The following is a 20,136-nucleotide window of genomic DNA, read 5'->3' on the forward strand; positions in this document are numbered from 1 at the left end:
GCAGTACCCTAATATGGTAGTGATTTTGTCAATAGAATGTAGCCAATAAACTAACAAACTCCCAATTTGGCCATTCTGAGACAAAAATCACTTGGCTGGTGAAAATAGTACTAAAAATAAAAATACTCTCCATTTTTGTCTCAAAATGACAAAGGGTAAACAGAGTATTAAAGACCACAGTATAAATAGTACTAATATTCAACAAAAATGGAATAAAATTAAATAGTCTCAAGAGTAGCCCAAATAGTCTATCAAAATATACAAAAGATAGAAAAAGGAACTAAAAATCCTCAAAGCGCAAAATCTTGCTGGTCTTCTGGCAACACATGACAGAGAGTGTTACATACATTGATTTGGATCTGTGCCACTTCAGCTTCTAACTCCTAAAGCGGGGTATCAATAGAATGAAATCCTTCAGTAACTTGAGTCTGCAAAGCATGAAACCAGTCATCCATAGATTGAAATCCTCTAGTTGACTGGTCAGCAAGACGAGTGAAAATACTCATTACTATATCACTAGCTAGTGCAGACCTAGAAGAAGATCCTGTTGAAGGCTCTGTATGAGCTAGGGGGATAAGCTCATCTGAATCCTAGAACTTCTAAAGTTGAGCATTTGACTCTAAATAGTCTGTTTCCCAAAGGGTTCATTTGGCATATCTTCTAGCTCATTCGCAAGTATAGAAGTCAACTTTGACTTGAGGATTGTAACAAGTCCTCCATAAGGCAAAGAAACCTGCGAATCTTGTTATAGCTCAAACATAGTCTGAATAATATATTTACACATGCAGAAAGGAACTTGTTTGATGATGGCATAAATCAGGCAATCTCTATTAAGAGGTACATTGTTGTGATGAGCAATGGGGCAGACATTTTGCAGCACAATTTTGACGCAAACTAGCCAATGGGAACACTATTCTCACATTCTTCATCCCAAACAAACTTCTTTCACTGATTGAAACATGCCATGAGCTCATCTCTGGAAGGTTGAGCAACAGTTTTAGGGAATGGAATCCCATGATCAGTAGAAACTGGAATGCCTGCAACTGAGCTGATAAGACTAGTGTCAATACTAATTTTGACACCACGTACTTTAGTCTCAAGACTTGGAGACAGCTCAGGAAGGTTGGTGATAACCAGATTTTTGTAGAATTCCCGAACAAGTCTTGGATAAATCTTCCCTCCAGCATTTAACAAGCTTGACCACTAATTCTCTTAAAATCTGTGGTAGATGAAATCAAAATGAGCTACTCTGATGTCTGGCTTGAGAGCTCCACATTCAATGATAATGGTCCTTTTGTGGAAGCGTTCTTGTGTAGCAACAATTTCATCTCTCTTTCTTTTGTTAGACATGTCTATAGATAGGAGAATGAGAAATGCATCACAAACAAATTAGATCATGTTAGTCCAGAAATTTTTTGGCATCATAACGGTTGTAATTTGAATGCTAAAAAATTTTACATAAGTAAAATAGTAGTCAATTAATCACAGATATATCAAAAACCAACCTTAGCAGGCAGTAAAATAAATTTTCATGCACAATATCTCAACAATATTCCAGAATAAGTAATCCAATATTCTAAAAAGCTTCAAAACTTTTAAAAAGAACAAAGGCAACAGTAAAAATACCTGGAATGAGATGATAAAATGCAGGAAAAGACACAAAGGCCAGAAACTCACGAGAAAACTCGAGAAAACTGCACAAAAGACAAAGAGAAAATGAAAAAGTGAAGGAGGTGCGGCGGCTTGAGGAGAAAGCGATGGATATATAACCCTAGGGCCCGCGTCCGGACATGTTACTAACTCGTCTGGACGACAAATTTCCAGATCCGTAATCGGCAGGGCCGCACGCGTCTGGACTTCAAGCCAAGTCCGCCCGGACGCTTCACACAGAGAAGCTAAAAAAGAAAAAAAAAAAAAGAAAAAGAAAAAAAAAAAGGGTTGCAGAAAAATAATGTTTCCTAAATATATCTTCAGAGCACAAATGAATCAAAAACTGATAACACAGTCAAATAACAAATCAAAAATATGCAAACATATAATTAAGAGTCAAGTAATCAATGAGCATAAATTTCCATTCAGATAGAAATTTTAAATAGTTTACTCAACTCATGCTATGCATGTGTCTGTGAAAGCTTTCTCAATAAAGTATGATGTTCGCTGATTAAAACAACTGAATTTTCTAAACGAGAGAAATATTCAATGTTAGATCAATAAAAAATCAAACCTTATCTTACCAGGGCCTAGCCACCCTCATCTGATACACTCTTCCTAAGAAGCATCACTTTTTCTTTTACTTAGTCCATTAGTGATAGTCTATTTCTGCAATGATTTGGTCACTGACTCTTTCTATAGGGACAAGTGCAAGAATTTAATTAACAGCACATTCAACAGTGGATCTTTTGAATCCAGATTTTCTGAGAATTCTAATGCTTTTCATTATTAGTGTTTCAACCTAGAAAGAATGCCAGAATTTATGGGTTCTAGGTTCAACTAGCGAGTTGGTCAATTTGACCATCTTTGCAAAAAAAAATCTCTCTCACAAGAATTTCCAGAAGTTAAAAAACAGAGGAAAAAAAAATTACCTTAGGGGAGCTTTGGATAGTGCACAATTTCATTGCATGAGAAAAATAGACTATCTAGCATTTAGATGTAGAAGAGAAACTCAGCAGATATCAGACTCAAAATCTCAATCATATATAAGCCTATTTTATCAAAGAACAATGAACTGAGAAATCAGGTAAAAGTACATGTGATATCTAAAAAGTTTACAAAGAAAAAAAAAAATATTATTGTATCTTTCTCCCCAATTTTTTTTTTTCAAAAAAATAACAGAAAAGCAGGCTCCTGACGTACTTTTTCTGTTATCCTCATAAGTACCTGCAGAAAATTCTCTAGAGAAAACTAAAGAATAATGAGGATAAAATAGTTCTAACCAATAATGCAAAGCATAGGCAAAAAAAAAAATGACAGTTGTAGAATGATGCAATGCATAAAAATACCGACATGCTCTAGAATTAGGAACCATAATCCTAAGCATGCTATGTACTCACCAACTAGGTGAGTCCACTCCCCCTCAAGGAATGAATGGTCTCATCCTTCCTTACCCATACCTTATTTACCTTTGGATCATGGTTGGGAGCCTTCTCCAATTCGTCCAACCTGAATAGGACACTCTTCATCATGCTAACAAGCCCATCAAAAATCTGATTTTCTTTGGGCTTACGAGGCTTCATCTTGAAGCATTCGGCTTTGGTGTGGCTAGTTTTGCCACAATGATAGCATGAGGGATGAGCCCTTTGGGGGAATTGCCGCTTTTGCCGAGGGGCATGATGAGGCTTGGAAGGATGAGAGCCAGGTTTACCTTTCTTTGGCTCTTGCTTTTTGATCCAAGGCTTCTGAGTTCAGATCCAAGGACAGTGTGGCCTAATGTGCCCAAAGGTTCCACAATGGTGACATGTAGGCTGGCATTGTTTGTTGGAATGCTTTTTGATAGGTTATGCAAATTTAAAGTTAGCATTCTCACAAAAAACAAAGTCCTTACCTCTTTAAGATATATGTCTCCTATAGGAAGGGACATATTTAGCCGAAAATGTGTTTCCACCATTGCCCTTTTTGAGAGCATCTTGTTTATTTCAAGGCTTTTGGGATTTTAACAAATAATAGTTTGGTCTAATGCGACCAATAATCCAACAGTGATGATAAGTAGGAACAAACTTACCTTGGGTTTGTTTTTCTTGATGATCCTTGGATTCAGGCTCCACACAATTTTTTAAGCAAGAATTATCACATTTATCAAAACAAGCTGTATCTACTATCATAGGCTTAATAAACAGAGATTTTATTTCAGAATTAGAAGCATGCGAAGTAGAAGCACCCAAATCCAAATTATATCAGGCTTGTTAGAAATATTTCTTTTAATACAAAGCATGCTTTTCAAATTTTCACTAGAGAATTTTCTTAAGAGATCTTCAGATTCTTTTAATTTAATCTCAAGTGAATCAACAGTGTTAAACATCATTGTATTCTCAGATTTTAAAGAGTCAATCAAAGCATGTGATTCAGACAATTGCATGATTAAAGACTCTTTTGCTTGCTTAACTTTTTTAGCTTTTTATTGGAAATCTTTAGTTTTTTTTTACTTAATTTCTGGTAAATCCTAAAAGAGCTCATTATCAAAATTATCTTCAAATAACTGAGAAGAGTTCATGATAGAAGGGGTCATGGATCACAGTCAGGAATTTAATCCAAAAAGAGTGCATCCGCTCTCATACCAATTGAAAAAATATAAAGACTCCTAATTAATGTGTGTGTGATCAATTGTGCAACAATATATTAAATGCATAATTTTGAAAAGATAAATATTTTGTCAACGAAGTGGAAACTCTTATCAAGAGAAAAACCACTCCGGGGTAACCAAACCCAAGAAATTCACTATTTTAGAAGATAAAGCTAGTTACAAGGCAGTATTACACACATAACTCGAAACAGTAGTCGTACCTTAAACTCTGACACGTACCCATACGTGAACGCTTCCAACCATACCTCCTGTTTGAAGGGGTCTTCAATGGACTCCTTTAGCTTAGGACTCCTCCCTAAACTAGACTTCAACGATTGATCAAATCACACAAATAAAACACTAAGAGAGCTAGCAAATATTACAATCTCTGCCTAAACACCCTCTCCTAGTACACAAGAATTCAATATTGAATTCTTTAAAGAATACATGCATAGAGACCTCTATATATAGGCTTTAGAAGATCTAATACAATACTGATTTGGACCAAGACAGTGGGCGTGCGGATAACAAGCAGCAACCGTCTTCTTTTCACGCGGTCTCACGCGTTTCTTCATTAATCTTCAGTCTCCGCGCCCACACGACATAGCCCTAGCGTCCAAACAGTTGCATGCTGTATTCACTACTCGCTGCCTTTAGTTTACTATTCGGACACCTGTGCGGACAGGTGCTCTTAGGTCTAAGTGTCCGTTGGGCTGTTTGGACATCGGTGCGAACATGTGTTCCCTGTGGTTGGTGTCTGATGTAGTGTTCAGTCACTTCTTCGAACACTGGTGGGCGTCTAGACGCTTCCTTTGGCCGTCCTAACGGTCACAAAGGAAACTGCATTTGCTGACCTATAAGTGCGTAAGAATCTTCCATAACTTCCAGAAATTTCCTTTCTTGATATTTGTGACACTAAACTATTGATATTAGGCCCTTTCCATATTGGAGAATATATTCTAAATTATCTCTAGAAAATTGTCTGAATTACGGCATTCCTATTGCAACAGTACCCTAATATGGTAGTGATTTTGTCAACAAAATGTAGCCAATAAACTAACATCATCAAATACCACATCTCTGCTGATCACCACCTTGTTTGCCTTCGAATCCCACAACTTGTAACTCTTCACCCATTTCTCATACCCAAGAAAGATACACTATCTAGACTTTGGGTCAAGTTTCGATCTCTCTTCACAAGGTAAGTGCACATATGCTGGACAACCAAATACTCTTAATCTAGAGTAATCTACCTCATTATTTGTCCACACCTCCTTTGCAAACTTGCCTCCTAGTGTTACCCTCGGTGATCTATTTATCAAGTAGCAAGTCATACTCACTACATCAGCCCATAGAATATTCCCAAGTCTAGCATTCAACCCGAGACATCGTGCTCTCTTGGCAATCGATCTGTTTATCCTTTCTGCCACATTGTTTTGCTACGGTATATATATATATATATATATATATTTCTTTTTTCATTAACACATTAAATAACCCTCACATAATACTTCAGAGCTAATGTATAAACCTCAATTAAATAAATATAAAAATGTGTTCCAAAATAAATACACACTAGAGCATTAATTACACATAAGTACCACAAGTGGCATAATAACAAATTCAAATAAAGTGTTCACACACAATATAGCAAACAAATGCCGAACAATGAAAAGGAGATACATAGCAAAAGACCAAGTAGATATAGTAGTCTTTCATAAAAATGCAACATATATCCTCATCCATAGATATCGGGATCGGCATATGAATCCTGGCTGACATGATCTTCCTCCATATCTGTACATCCATCTATGCAATTGTAGGCATTACCATAATCACATATGCAATTAAGTGAGTCAACCATTTCAATAAGTATAAGAATTACTGAACATTTCCAAATATGAGCCATGTTTTTAGAAAATATCTCTAACATGGTAATTATAATAACAACTACATTAGGTTTACCAAAAAGAATCATTTTATGTAATTCATAGTTGATAAGATAATTACTGTAAAGCTGTTTAATAATATATAATAAAATCCATTTATCTTTTCCTTGACATTTCTTTAATACGTATAGTATAGCTTTATACATATATCAATATACATGTTTCTTGCATCTCATAAAATGCATATGTATATAAATATAAAGTAATGAAACAATTCAATAATCACAAGACATATGAATCACATTATTCATTATATGCAATGCATTCTTCTTTTTCTCTAGGAGACTCTTTTGGCTCCTCTGGCTTTCTAAAGGACTTGAACTTTTTGTTTACGGCTATCAGGAGACTCCTTCGGATACTCGGTTAACATCTATAGGAGACACCTTCGGCTACTCGTTTGAACATTGTTTTTGGAAAACATTCCGGTTTCTTATTTAATTTGTAAGACACCTTTGGCTTCCACAATTAACCTAAGAATGCCCTTAGCTTTACATTAAGACCGTCTGGCTTCTTATTTAACCTGGAATGCACCTTTGACTTCCACAATTAACATAGGACAACCTTCTGGCTTCATATTTAACTTAGGAAGACCTTCTGGCTTCCCAATTTTGTAGTCTTTTATTCTCATTAATCAATAATATGCATTAACATGTCTCTCTTAAAATCATTCTTTTGTTCTCATAATCATCTCCTTTAATTTCACAAATAATTTCAACACATTTAAAAATAATTGAAAACATATAATCATGTTATTCATAAAATACTCAGGCTCATGTAATTTTAATAATCATACCTCAAAAACTTTATCAAATACTTCAGTAAGTATAATACTCATAAAAACAATATCATTTCTCAGTAAGTAGTCATACTTACTCTTTACAGCTTTTAGAGAGTATCCGTCCAAGTGATTATTGCAACACAATTATGTACATGTGATAATGAATTAGTATAAAATTGCTAAAAGCTTATTTTAACACTTTCGTCACCTCTGACTTCTAAACAACTTAATATAGCTTCCTAATGTTACTTGGATATTATGACGGCATATAAAAATAGGTAGGTAGTATGACCATATATTTTCATAAGGGTATGCCTATGACATTTATATATATAGTTAATGCATAAAATACTTATAAAGTAAAACCGGCATAAAAACATGATTAGTATGCTAAATGTGTAATACTTTTTGTATAAAAACGAACATAGTAACCCCATTAGTATAAATAATGGGTATAATATTTTTAAAATAGACAGATGGCAGAACGCATAATTATGGATTATTCCTATTATACCCTTTATAAAATTCAGCAGAAGAATGATGCTTTTATAACTAATGCTTAGAAACTTTTCAAAACTTCTGACAGCGTAACGACACATGGAATACCCAATTAAATTTGGGCGTCATAATGGTATATTTTGTAAATAAGTGATCAACTTTTGAACATAAACACATAATGAACATAATCAAGCTTAAACTAATGAATTCAAAACCTAAACCATAAAACCATTAGAACTAATGGTTGGAAATTTACCATACAACTCCTAGCACAAACTTCAAGCCTTGAATCACACAAAGCAACACTTCTCTCTCTTGGCCATGGGTGTGTGTGTATGGATTTTTGCATGAAATGCCTTCCACTTTCAGCTCTATTTATAAGAGAATGGATGGCTAGGATCAAGTAGACACATTTTGATCTAATGGATGGGGGTTAAAGCATTTTATCTTTATCCTCGAAGGCACATGGGTTTTATCATTACTTACAAAAATCTATTTGAATTTCATTTCAATTTTGAGTTTCATTTGCATTTGAGTTCTAACTTGAATTTCCTTTGTATTTGAATTTCTATTATGATTAAATGATTAAAGGTAGGTTTAATTATGGCCTAAATGTTGGTAGATTAATTCCCTAATCAGCTGTCCACATGGGCAATGACATGGCAGTGACATGGCAGGCCTAGGTGTGCCATGCATGCATGCTATCTAGACCAAGGGCAGTAGGTTCACGAATAGTTTTAGCAAACCTACAAAAATTTGATTTCTATAAAACTTTACAAGCAGATAGACGACTCTGAGAAGAGCGTTCTAGCCATTGAATCGACGAAAACAGAGTTCGTTTGACCCATTTTTGTCCTACCCAAAGTTTCAAGTCCATTAAGCTTATCCAATCAAATTGGAGCCATAAACGTGCTCTAATCCAAATTTTTACCATGTGTTCTTCACACATAAAAGGTCTTGGGGTAATTGTTTCAAAAAAAATATCATTCGAATTGATCTTCTATTTTTGTGTTACACCATTATTACATATAATGAGTAATAAAAGAGATAATAATATTTTTTTATCCTTTTATTCATGTTTTAATATTCTTTATAAGCCTCAATAACATCTTAACTCCTTATTACTTTAAACATACTAGAAATGAAATCTACAACCTCAAATACCAATGACCATTTAATCTTATAAATATTCATATAGTCCTTATATTCTTTTTCGGATTTACTATTGTATTATTATTTGATCTTAAATTCTAATTTAAGCCTGCCATATTCTGGGATTTAAAATCTAGGGCGCTACAAAATTCTCTATGCGTTGGGTGATTGCATGTAGCATTATAGGAATACCATTCTCAAGAATGAATCTAAGTCATTTAATTAAAAATCACAAGAAATTTTTCTTTTTCGATAGCTTTAATGGAATAATTATTCTCAGCCTTCCGTTAGAGTATTTTGGTAGAAGTACCTAAAATATTTATGTACATGGTGAAATGAGCTTTCATAAGTATGTGAATAATTATGTGATTAAATTGGGTGCTCAAGAATAAGATGTAGTGAATTTAAAAGTGACAGTTTATTATGACTTTAATGCGACTATAAAATATTTCATAAAGGAATCAAATGTCCAAATATAAGATTTGTCCATTGGATTAATTGATTAAATAAAAAATATAAAGTATAGTGCAATTACAATTGTTTAGTAGAATCAACTGTAATTAAATAGTAACTTGTAACAAGTCATGAGATGACAAGTGTCACAAGCCTATTTGAAGCTAGTTTTTATTTTTTTCATTTAGGTCACTCTTCAATCTGATGCAATTTGACCATAGTGACATGCTTTTATTTATTTGGGCTCCATGTTTTATTTTTAAAACGTGGGCGATTGTGAAACACTAGTAGGGGGTGTGTAATAGAGAGACAGGGCTTGGAATAAAATCCAGCCCTAGCCCTATCTGTGTAGCTTAATGACAAAGGGCTAAGGTTTTATTTCTAACTCCTAGTCGCATTACCAGTGTTTGAAGACAGGTTTTATGCCTTCTCCAAGCAGTCTCAAGCCAATAAATAGAGGTGCTTGTGAGGCATAAGATGAACTAAGTTATTCATGCTCTTTGTCATCTTCAGTCATTGAGGACAAGACTCAAAGACTTTAGAGATCCCCTTTGCAGCCCTATTCCAAGAGAAGAAGGGAAGACAACAAAAATTGCCCATAGAGTGTGGCTGAAAATCTAAGTAAGAGCTCTTCTCTTATTTTAATTGTTTGTAGCATGATCTATCCATATTTTCTTGATGCAATTCATGGGACTATTTCGATGTGCATCATATTTTCAAGATCCCAACAAATGTTATTGGAGCGAGCTTCAAATAAAATATGAAATAGACGGAAGTTTTTACAATGCCAAGTAAAAAAAAAAATGGTTTATTGTGAAGTATTATTGTGAATAATTCTGTTGACAAATACTAATATTTAGTCATAGCTATCTTTTGTATAGTGTACCCAAGATATTAACCCCTTCTCGGCAGGGTAGGCGCTGTCCCAAGGGACCTGTAATACAACACCGGTGCCCCAGATATTATATGCATACCGTCATATACTAGCAGTCCGATCGAGTTCGACCTCGGGTGGCACGTGCTAGTGGTAAAGCCGTAACCTTGACCCCCATTCGTAAATGGTGCACCGATCACCATAACGAGTATTGGATCCAAGGCCTATCATAACATCAAAGTAACGTATGTGACCATAACGTCAGTACAAGGCATAAGAGTCAACCATGGGGACCGTATTACAGTATGAAATTTGCAATTGTTTGGGGAATGAAGTTAGAAGTTGAGGCTTGATCAAGGAAAGACAAGGTGATCCCGCTAGCAGGCAAACATTGGGATCCATCTCGAAAATCTTGGGAAACATGTTGTCTCGAGACATGTAGCAGTTCATGAACATTTCAAGGAAAATACGAATTGAAATAAAGTGAAACAATATTTTAAAAAAAAAAAAGCATTTCGTTCAAACGAGAAGAAGACCATTCAAACGTTTATGGGATTCGTTCGAACGTGATTGGAATACAAAGTGTTACATGCCACATGGTAAGAGAGTTAAGGCGTCAAACTTTTTCCTTAGTCATTTGAAAAATATTGTTTGAACATGACATGTCACGTTCGAAGGAGACATGAGTCCTATGCAAAAACAGCTTAGCCGGAATTTGCTACTTGCATGGCTGTCATGTCACATTCAAAACGAGACTTTAAAATTTCTATAATACAAGTTTTCAGAGAATGAAATTTAACTTCTCATTCCCTTGTCTTCTAGTTGATAAAGAGAGATTCTAGATAGCGTTTGTAGAGAGAGAGAAGCTTAAAGGGAACATTTGAGAAGTAAAGCTTGGAGAGAACTCGGAGAGATAAGATTGATCTGCCTAATTTTCTCCCCATTTAACTTGAATTATAGTTACGTTATATTGGTAGAATGTTGGTTGCGTTAGCACATTAGAACTTATGATGATTATTAGCATTATTGAAAATGAATAAAAAGGCATGTTTGGTGATTCTAAGTAGATGATATGGAGGAAGAAATTTGTGATTAAAAAAAAAAAATTAGGGTTCGTGATAATTTTTTTTGCAAAAACTTTGAGATAGTGAATTTTCTTTGTATGTGGGAATCACACAATGCCCAAATGAAACCATTGGTCGTAGAATATTCGGACAAGGAAATCAAGAATGTCTCAATCAAATCCCGTTCGCATGGCATTCGAACGAGACAAACCAAAACCAAAAATTAAGATTTTCTCGAGGAAAGACATTGTTTGAAATTTAGATAGAGCATTAGGGTTTTCAAAGGATAAGAATCCTAACTAATGAGCATAATATGTTGCAGACCGATATGTAATATTGAGTTGAACGTGTTAGCTAAGATTTAGGCGCAAAAAGTATATCGTATTACCACTTGAAGTATTAATTATGTTTTTACATACATTTGTAAGTAAATCAATTTACCAGCAATTACATAAAAAATGTTTTTCAAATATTTTTAAATATATTTATTAGCAAGGAAATTAAATATTTTCTACATCAAATGTTTTACCATGTATATGCAAGTAAATAGAAAATATGCGTAGTTGTAATTTAAGCATGCAAAAGTATATTTGAAGTGTGATTTTTATGATTATTGTGAAAAGATTTTATGGAATACAATTTTTGAAGGAAGTGTTTTTTGTAAAAATATATGTAGTACAAAGTATGTTTTAAATGCTAGTTTTCAAAGAAAAAATTTAGGGTAAAATATACTTAAGCCCCTTGAACTACTGGCCATTTTTAAAAAAGTCTCACGTACTAACAAGTTTGACACTTTGATACATCAAACTACATTTTTGTTACAATTAAGCCATTTTTTTTTTTTTGCCATTTCTTCCAAAAATACCCATATTTTATTTTATTTTTTTTTAAAAAAAATTGAATTTATTTTAAAAGAATATTAAATAATACCGGCCATTTTAAAAAAAGTCTCACGTACTGACATGTTTGACACTTTGATACATCAAATTACCATTTTGTTGCAATTAAGCCTCTTGTTCTCATTCTTCCGAAAGTATCCCTATTTTCTTTTTCATTTTCTTTTTTTTTTTTTTTTAAAAAAAAAAACTAAATTCAACAATCAAAATTTCATGCAAATTCTTTTTATAGTAATCAAACCTTACTCTATTTATTTTAGTATTTAATAAAAATTTATTTCTTTTAAAATAAATTCAAGTTTTTTTAAAAAATAAAAAATAAAAACTGGGCATTTTCGGAAGAAATGGCAAAAAAAAAAAATAGCTTAATTGCAACAAAATTGTAGTTTGATATATTTAAGTGCCACACCTTTTAATACGTGGAGCTTTTTTGAAAATGGTTGTTAGTTCAGTTGGCTTAAGCGTACTTAACCCAAAAATTTATGAAGTAAGAAAAGATATAAATTTTTTCGAATGAAAGTTAACACAAGGCAAATCCATTTCAAATGCGGATTATACGTTCGATTACACATGGTTGTGCTAGGTGATACATTCGACTGACCCAATCCAAATGGGGATAAATATTTGATGTCCAGGATTGAGCGGAATGTTATGCTCAATTAGCCCAATACACAGGGGGCTAATCGACAGAACCCAAGGTTGAGTGGGGTGTGCTCAACAAGCCAAATCCGTACAGGGTTATCCATCGAAGCCCAATATTAAGTGGGGTGTTACACCTAATCCCAATCCATATAGGGTCAATCATTGGAGCCTTTGGTTGAGTGTGGTATTATGCTCAACGCCCTTACATTGAATGGGGAAGGACTTTAGATACCCTTAGGTCAAAACCTAGCAGTAAGTTCAACATCGGCCAAGGGAAAGGACTAGTTCAGTAAGTGTGTGTACATGTTTTGAAAGTTTAAACACCCTTATGTTCATAAGCATGTTTTGTTTTTATGTTTCGTCACTGTATCTGCCGACAAATGATTTTAAAGTAATAGTATGTACATGGTTTCCGCAAAAATACAATATTGTATTGAATTTTCAAAACTAGTTTTGTATTTAATAAAAAAAAAAATAGAGAAATTTTAAATGTACAAAGAGAGCTCACACTACACACACAACATGGTTGCTTATATTTACATCTGTAAAACATTATTTTACAAAGATTGATTACGTTGGCATGATGGGCAAGTAACTCGAGTGATCAATAGACGAGGGCTTAAAGGGTAATTTGATTGTATAGTTCACACTTTAATAGGTTTCCATATTGTTGTATAAGCATGGTTGATGTTAGAGTTAATAGATTATGATATTTAGTTAAGGTTGTAAGTTAAAATATTAATGTAAATATTTGATTATAAATGTAAATAAGCTAATATGTTTTAGTGCTCGATCTGGTGAATTTTTTGAATGATGTCTTCATTTTAAAAGAAATAAAAATTTTAAAGGATATTTTGTTGTGAGTTAATGTCAAGGCATAGAAGTAGCGCGTCATGGTATTTACATATGTGTGAAAATTGTTGTGGTGTTACAAAAAATAATAGTAAAAAAAAAAAAAAAAAAAAAAAAAAATAAACAAGGTGCTTGAACCGACCAATAACCCATGCCATTTAGTTGATGGCATATTCAAGAACACACATTGATCTAATGGCCCTACCACCAAAACTAGTGGTACGGTGCAAGATATTTTTCCTATCTGGTGGCGATTGTGCGATCTCGCATTCCAACCACCACCCACTACAAACTGAATAACAACTGCTATTGATGTGGTTTAGGAGCCCTAATATGGTTAATCAATTCGTATGAAATTTTCATCTGTTACATTGATTTATTTGATTATCAAAGACCACTATATTGATTTAAAATCACCATTTGATCAAAATTAAATAGTGATCAATCACAAGTTCAATAGTGATTTTAAAAGCCGCATCATTCTTGAAAAGACACAAGAGTGACTTCTAACATTACTCATGTAACTGTTTCAAATTTCTGCAAATATGTTCAAATAATGGTTTAGAATTTATCATATCGGCATTTATCGATCACCTCTATCAACTAAAGATTCACTAGCTTAGTATGTATAATACATTAAAAGAAAAAAAAAATACCAATATGATAAAATCTCAGCCATTTAATTTGAAAATCATTGTTGAGATTTGGGAAATCTGCAAGTTAGAATAACCTAAAAATTCAAGACAGTGGCGGAGCCACATGTAGGCCTGTAGGGCCACGAGCTGTTTAAAAAAATTTGCTTTCTAATGAGAATGTCAAACTAACTAGTAACTAGTACTAAATAGCCCCTGCAGTTGTTTTCCTTTTCACGCGGGGTACTTTTTGTGTGTGATTGTATTTTTTTTTTTTTAAGTGCTTTGGTGTTAGTCACGTAGCGTAGAGATAAATAGTTCTTGATATATTTTTTTTATAAAAAATACTACTGTAGGTTGAAAAGGAATAGTAATATTAGGGCTCTTTTTAGATTAAAACAAAAAAGAAATCGAAGTTAAGATAGAGCAGATAGGGCAGCTGATTTTTAACATCTTACTACTACAACAGAAGCTGAATAAAAAAGCTGAACTGTATGAACTTCTATTTTATGTTGCATCTGTCGTTTTAATATTATTATTATCTTTAGTCTTTTTAGTTTTCTGTGATAGACATAGACCGATACGGTACCAAAGTCTTAAAATACAATCAATAACCGAACGTTGTGGAGTTACAACCTTGCAGGTCTCCTTTTTCTTTATGGATAGGTTTTTATCTTATTTGTATTGTAAGATAGTTTTCTAATGATTGTTTTTTCCTTTTTCTTTTAAGATGATTTGGGTGCGTTTGGGATTGTAATTTCGTAGACAAAAAGTGCGATTTTAAACCAAATCGCAAAAAAATGAATTGTTTGGGAATTACATTTTTTAAAAATTGCGGTTTGAAAAACGCAAAAAAATGTTTTTTCAAATAGCAGGCAACTTGGGTGCTTTTTTGAAAACGCAGAATTTTAAAAGATAACCTGTGATTTTAAAGGCCAAACTGCGATTTTGTCAAATGATTAACTGTGTTTTTAAAAATTACTTTTTCAAATCCTACATTTTAAAATAGTTATTTTTAAATCCCACTTTTTAAAATTGCAAACCCAAACTAACCATTCAGTTTCTAAACCCGGAAGAAAACAGATTATAGATCTGTCATTCCTTCCGTTGGCTTTACACAATTCTCAATCTACAAGTTACCTAGAAATATTAGAAATTTACACAAATAAGCACCAAGTATGATGACACACTGACATACAATAAGAGACACACGTATACTTATATATAAACACAAACAAGCATAAACAGGGACGGTATCAATCGGCCACCCAAAAAACTAATTTAGATTGCACACCTTTGAACCCTTTATGCAATTTTTGATTTGTTGTTTTTTTTGTTCAATTGTGCTAACTTTTCTTTTTCTACACATATTTTTTTTTGAAACTGTCGTCGTCTTTGCACATGTCGCCCTTCACTTTTGTTTTAAATTATATTTATCAAATTTTAGTTATGGCCCTTGAAACAACGATTTTCTAGCTCCACCATTGATTCAAGACGATCTTGATGTGCATTGCTTTAATTAAAAGAAAGACATATAGAGAGAGTAGTTAGGAAGTTTTACCTCATCAAAGTCGAAACTCAACGATTCTGCACAAAAATGACATCATTGGGGTTTGCGACATGCTGATAAAAACATTCCAATAAACAACGAACAAAAAGGGTACTTTGACGGTGTTTGGCTTTAATTCTCAATTTTGGCTCGCAATTGACGTCGAGGCAATATCTTAGGTTATGAAAAATAATTGGGTTTTTTGAACCTCGGGTTTCAACGATGCACAGTGCAAAAGCGTTAGTTATGCAAAGTTCATATGCTTTGTCGGGAAATGGCCATGTGCTTTTAAATCCAGTACAACGACCAACTGCATGTATAAGGCACAAATGCAATTCTCCAATATCAAGTTCAGAGGAATAAGGATGCAATATGGGAGGTGAAGATGGAGTGAATGAGGTTGGGGCAAGGTTATTGGCTTGCACACTAATAAGAATAAGTATATGCAATTTTGTGATCACCAACATAAGTTTTCTAACACATTTCATAACCATATTTTTTCTTTTTAGAAAGTTTCTTATTTTAAGCTTAACTCAAAATTATATTTAAGGCTTAAACGATTACATTTATATGCAAGTGAAGTGACTTTTGATTTGGCCAAAAGTTTTAATAGTTCTGAATTGACTTATTTTTGAAGTAATTTTATCCAAATTTTTTTTTTTTAATACTTCTTATTTTAAGAAATATCATATTTCTAAAGTAAAGTGATTTTTGGTTAGAGTAAAAGGTTGAAGACAATATTTATGATAACATGTGACTTTTAACAAAACTGAAGTATACTTGTATAAGTTAATTTAATTTCAATAAACAAGTAAAGATGGATGATTAGATAATTATGATAATATTATATCAATGCACCCATTCAAAAGGTTTTGAAATATTAGCTCAGAAAGCATGGTAAACACGTCATATAAAAATAAATCAAATCTGAATTATACGAAAAGACACTTTATATTAAAGATACTACTCGAAAGCCTACATGTATAGAATAAAAAAAAATACAAAAGATAACGGAGTTTTGCAAACTATGAAGAGATATTTGAAGCAAATATAACAGATTGACTAGATCATAGTAAGATACATGATTTACTATGGATAAGGAAAATGTATTGATTCATGTTTAAGCAACACAAAATGCTATGTTGTATAACATTGACTTAATGAAAGATTTATTTAAAGGAGAGCTGTTATAAAATAGTATCTTCGATTGTAAGATAAATCATAAGTTATGTGACTTTTTTTGTCTTAATTAGAAAATGAAATATTCTCTCCTGGTTAGGTCTATAAGCTTCTTATATGAATATTGGCCTCAAGAAACCTTTATTTTAATTGAGAGTTGTTTAAGAATGGTAGCTTTTGACAAAGTAAGATGGATTATAAATTAAATGGATTGTTTTGCGTTAAATATTATTGAACCCCCCCAACTAACAGTTGTTTGTGATGTAGCACCATGAACTGGCAAATCATACAGGAGCAGAACTAGGATTGTTTGTTTGGGGGTTCCAAATTTTTATATATATAGCCCATTAAATGTGTGCTCATGCGCATTTATGTAAAATTAAATTAACCAAAAAAATCAAAGTAAATATTAATTAATATAACGGCATCATAAATTCATAATAATATAAACTAATGGTAAAACAAATTAAGCACAATTAATAGAGTCTAAGAAAAATGGGTAGCTTTTAGGGAATCAACGTTATCTCAGAGGAATTTCTTAAAACCAAACCAAATACAATCAAGTGTTAGTAGAATGCCGCAAACTAATAAAAACAAAAAATGAAATAGAAGAAGAAAATGAAAGAACACAATAAAAAAGAAGTTATCTATTTCATATTTTTTTTAAAAAAAGAAAAAAGAAAAAATCAAAGTGTTGTATTTTAATTAGTACTTTCACTGAAAAAGGCAGGCCTAGTTTTTACTTTGCCAAATAAATTTCAGTACTGTTACATTGATAAATTTCACACTTACTTTTTAACTTCATCACACTAATTAATTTCAGTATTATTATCTTAATATGAGCATAACCTATTCCAAATAAAATAGCCTAAAACAAAGTCATAATATAAATTGATTATTGATGTCATTGACACCTATCTATAGAAAAACAATAAAAGAAACATCTTTTATTTATCTTTTTGTTTTTATTTCCATTCATGATCTTTATTTTATTTTATATTTTTTCTTTTAATTTTAATTTTTCTACATTTTTTTATTTTTTTATTTTTTTTTTGGGATAAAGTCTTAGCTAGTGTTAGGTAAAGACTAAGTTTGGGGTGAAAGCTTTTCTTGGGTGATAAAATTTAGGGATAAATACCCCATTGGTACCTGAGTTTTACGTGTTTTTAAATTTAGTACCTCAGTTTTGTTTCGTATCATAGGTGGTACCTGAATTAAGGGTAAAAACCCATTTGGTACCTCTGTTAGATTTTCCGTCCGAAATTTAACGGCTCGCCACGTGTCAACCGCTGAGGTTGACACGTGGCACTACATAAAAAAAAATTAAAAATTAAAAATTAAAATCTTTAGAAAATGATTAAAAATAATAAAATTAAAAAAAAAATAAAAAAAGAAAAAAGAAGAGGGGTGGCTGAGCCACCCCCTTGGCCACCATGGGGGTGGCCGGCCACCCCTATTTTGGCCAAGGAGGTGGCCCAGCCACCCCCTTGGCCGGTCTGGGGTGGCCAAACCACCCCATAGGGGGTGGTTCGGCCACCCCACAGTTGAAAAAAAAAAAAAAAAAAAATTTTGGAAGGGTTTTGGCCCTAGGGGGTGGCCGAACCACCCCCTAGGGCCACGGGGGTGGTTCGGCCACCCCAGACCGGCCGGACTGGGGGTGGCCGAACCACCCCCGTGGCCCATGGGGGTGGTTCGGCCACCCCAAGGGCAAGCCCTCAATTTCTTTTTGGATGGGTTTTGGCCCTTGGGGGTGGCCGAACCACCCCCTAGGGCCACGGGGGTGGTTCGGCCACCCCCAGTCCGGCCGGTCTGGGGGTGGCCGAGCCACCCCCTAGGGCCAAAACCCTTCCAATTTTTTTTTTTTTTTTTTCAACTGTGGGGTGGCCGAACCACCCCCTAGGGGGTGGTTCGGCCACCCCAGACCGGTCAGACCGGCCAAGGGGGTGGCTGGGCCACCTCCTTGGCCAAAATGGGGGTGGCCGGCCACCCCCATGGTGGCCAAGGGGGGTGGCTCAGCCACCCCTCTTCTTTTTTCTTTTTTTAATTTTTTTTTTAAAATTTTATTATTTTTAATCATATTCTAAAGATTTTAATTTTTAATTTTTAATTTTTTTTTATGTAGTGCCACGTGTCAACCTCAGCGGTTGACACGTGGCGAGCCGTTAAATTTCGGACGGAAAATCTAACAGAGGTACCAAATGGGTTTTTACCCTTAATTCAGGTACCACCTATGATACGAAACAAAACTGAGGTACTAAATTTAAAAACACGTAAAACTCAGGTACCAATGGGGTATTTATCCCTAAAATTTAATCTTGCCGGGGCCTTATAAGGCCATAATATATATATATATATATATATATATATATATATATATATATATATATATATATATATATATATATATATATATATATATATATATATATATATATATATATATATATATATTTTAACAAGGTTTCTAAAATCTTTGGGGTTGCCCTGGGCCCCCCAAGGTCTGCTGTAGATCCGCCCCTAAACTCACATGATATGATATAGTCCCTTCCATCAATCTTCACCATTATCTTGGATGAAAAATTAAATTTGATCAAAATTTCTAAAAATACCCTTATTTTTTACTATTGAAAACCCAAAATTACCCTTTATATTTATTAATTAGTAGAAAAATACTAATTTTTTTTTTTTTTTTTTTTTTTAAAAAAAAAAAAAAAAAGCAAAGAGAGAAAGAAAAAGAAATCTGAGGATAAATGCAAAATCATTATTTGTTGTCGGCTGAAATTACAAATCCCTCGTAGTGGAATAAAAAAAAAAAAATCAGAAGTCCTTGGGATAGGCTAAACTAACAATTTGGTCTCTGCAGTCAAATTCTGTCAAAACATTTGACGGATTCCATTAGTGTACTACATAAGAAAATATGAATAAATTAAAAAATATAAATAAATAAAATTAAAAACTTAACAACTTAATTCTTGGGATCAATGGAATATCAATATTTATGGATGGACTAAATTAGAAATCACTTTTTGAGGTGTAAAAATTAATTCAAATATCCTTGGGGTAGGCAAAAAAAAATATTAACATATTAAAAGTATAAAATATAAAACCAAAAAAAATTAAAACTTAAAAATTAGTTTTTTTTTTTTAAAAAAAAAAAGAAAAAAAAATTGAAAGCAGTCACCCCCTTTGGAGTAGGGGGTGGCTTGCGAGCCATGTACCATAGGCGGATGGGGGTGGTTGCACATCACTAAGGTGTTTCGCGGGCCATTGGAGATCTACCCTCAGAGGTGGCTAGCGCCACCCCGTCCCATGGGGTGGCTGCGTGTCCACCCTAATCGGCTG

At 33.5% G+C, this 20,136-nt stretch overlaps 1 long non-coding RNA gene across 1 annotated transcript; it reads right to left on the reverse strand.

Moving 5' to 3' along the window:
- Positions 1-5,795: 5,795 nt before the first annotated feature.
- LOC133880592 (uncharacterized) lies at positions 5,796-16,173 on the reverse strand. Its single transcript, XR_009902332.1, has 2 exons — positions 15,628-16,173; positions 5,796-6,085 (listed from the first exon to the last, which is right to left on the reverse strand). It is a non-coding gene; the product is annotated as an uncharacterized LOC133880592 (long non-coding RNA).
- Between the last annotated feature and the right edge of the window lie 3,963 nt (positions 16,174-20,136).

This window comes from Alnus glutinosa, chromosome 10 (genome assembly GCF_958979055.1).
Source record: "Alnus glutinosa chromosome 10, dhAlnGlut1.1, whole genome shotgun sequence".
Taxonomy (NCBI): Eukaryota; Viridiplantae; Streptophyta; class Magnoliopsida; order Fagales; family Betulaceae; genus Alnus; species Alnus glutinosa.